Here is a 2,685-nt window from a genome sequence, read left to right on the forward strand (position 1 = left end):
GTCTGGGAGAGGAGCCGTCTTGCAAAAGTGACTGAGCGAGGGCTCAAGATCTGGGACTAGACACTCACAGACTCTTGGCTCGCTGTGTGACTCCAGGCTTTATGCTTCCCCTCTCTGAACCTCATAGATAAGAGAGATGGACTCTGAGGGTCAATGGGCCATTAGTGAATGTCTTTACAGAGAAACAAGGGGAGATGGCTCTGTGGGCAGAAGCAGCACTGAGAATAACCCTGCACAGTTGTTCCCTTTGTGGCTCAAAACTCTCTTGCACAAACCCCTGATCTTCTGAGTCCACCAAAGACCATGCAAAGGCGGGAATTTTAACCTCCATTTTGGCAGGTAGGGACACTGAGGCTCAGAGTCAGGGCTCACCTGAGTCACAGCTCATACGGGGCACACCTGCATCAAGTCTCATCTTTGGATGCCAGTCACGTGTTCTGCTAGAGCAGAGGGGGCACAGACGACAGGGCAGACAGAGCCGACAGGGAGCCTGAGGCTGGACAAGTTGTTAAAGCTTTCTATGTCCTTCTTTCTAACTAGGGAAACTGCCTTGTACTTATTGCTAGAATGAGGGACAATTTATCTGAAGTGTCGAGGCTGGGCGTGGTCTGAGGAGGGCACTTGGCTGTCCCTTGCAGATGGTAGGATGACTGACCTGCCCCTCGGCCTGCAGCTCGCCTTCATCTTGACCACCTAGGCTGGCTGCGGCCGAGGGAGGCCCCTGGCTGCTCTGACATCCAGAGGACTTGTCTGGTGAGATGGTGAACTTAGTGTCAACCTGACTGGATTGTGGGAGGCCCGGATAACTGGCAGAGCACAATTTCTGGGTGTGTCTATGCGGGTGCTGCCAGGAGAGGCCGCCTTTTGTCAGATTCACGCTCAGCGGCGGCGGGCACCAACAATTCTCTGAGGGCCCAGATCGAACAAGGCAGAGGAAAGGTGAATTATCTCTTTCTTTCTCCTGGATCTGAGATGCCCTTCCTCTCCTGCTCTTGGACATCATAACCCCAGCTTCTCTGGACTCTGGCTTCCAGGACTTGCTCCAGTGGCCCCTTTGGCCCCCCGCTGTGGGCTATGCCATCAGCTTTCCTGACTCTGAGGTTTTGGGGCTCAGACTGAGGCTCACTCCTGCCTTTCTGGGCCTCCTGCTTGCAGACGGCCTGTCGGGGGACTTCTCAGCCTTCATAAATGCACGAGACTTCCCAGCCCCCGTAATTGCATGAATCAATTCCCATAATAAATCTGTCCCCACTCTTTCCCTCCCATATAAATCCTATTGTTCTGTCTGCCTGGGGAACTCTTAGGAATACACCTGCTCCTCCCAGCCTAAGCAGAGGGCTGACAGTGACAGACAGCACGTCCCGGGTCTCCCACCCCCACACAGCTCACCCAAAGCAAGCCCTTGGCTAGATGTTGTTCTCAGAGTCCCCTGATGTGTGAGTTTCACGAATCCTGTAACAAAGTCCCACAAAAATATAAGCCATGAGGACGCAAAGGCATAAGAATGACACAATAGAATTTGGGAATTCAGGGGGAAAGGGTGAAAAGGGGGTGGGGAATAAAAGACTACGAATTGGATTCAGTGTACACTGCTTGGTTGGTGGGTGCACCAAAATCTTACAAGTAAAAGAACTAAAGAACATACTCATTTAACCAAATACCACCTGTTCACCCAAAAACCTATAGAAATTTTTAAAAATGAGGAAAAATGTTGGCTCGGAATAACACAAATACATTTTCTTGTAGATCTGGAGGTCAGAAGTCTAAACTCAGAGTCAGCAGACAGGTGTTCCTTCTGGGGGCTAGAGGAAAAACTCCGTTTCTTCCCTCTTCTTTCCTTTCACTGACTTTCTTTTTTTTTTCCTTTTTGCCTTTCTCTGCTTCTGGTTGGACTATGGTATTCCTTGGTTCCTGGCCCCTTCCTCATCTTCAGAGTTCATCACTCCAGCCTCGGCGTCTGTTCCCACACCTCCTTCCTCCTTTCACCCGTCCTTCCTCTTACAAGGATGATTATGATTCCGCATCAAGCCGCATAATGCAGAATCATGTGACCCTTCACTTTCACACCTTTAAGGCCCCTTTGCCACAGAAGTGAACATTTACAGAGACTGGGGACTATTAGGGGGATATTTTGGGGGCGGTTCCTCAGCCTACCTCACCCGGCATCCTCCGGTGGCCCGCATAGCCATCCTTTCAGCCAGTCCCTGTCAGGGCAGGCATGGCCTCTGCCGAATCCGTCTGCAGCAGCGGAGATGCCTGCCGGAATGGGCAGGACCTGCCCCAGGCCCTGGTCCAGGGCACTTGTCAAGAATCAACACGGCCTCTCCCTCAAGGTCATTGTCACAGAATGCAGAAGGCAGCACTGGCCTTGGTGGTGAGCCCCCCAGGACATGTCGCTGGCCACTGTCTAAGGGAGGCAGCAGCCTGTGCCCCACGGCCTGGGCTGCCCAAGAAAGGCACAGGAGTGTAAGGCAGAAGAATCCTCTGCAGCGGGAGGCCTTGGAGAAAATCTGCAGCAATGACGGTGCTCTGCTTATTCAGGAATTACATTAAAAAAAGAGGAAAGTCAGGGCGTGGTGGCTCATGCCTGAAAATCCCAGCACGTTGGGAGGCCAAGGCAGATAGATTGCCTGAGGTCAGGAGTTTGAGACCAGTCAGGCCAACATGGTGAAACCTCGTCTCTAC

The sequence above is a fragment of the Sapajus apella genome, unplaced genomic scaffold, assembly GCF_009761245.1.
Source record: "Sapajus apella isolate SASKATOON/1434 unplaced genomic scaffold, GSC_monkey_1.0 scaffold20, whole genome shotgun sequence".
Classification (NCBI taxonomy): Eukaryota; Metazoa; Chordata; class Mammalia; order Primates; family Cebidae; genus Sapajus; species Sapajus apella.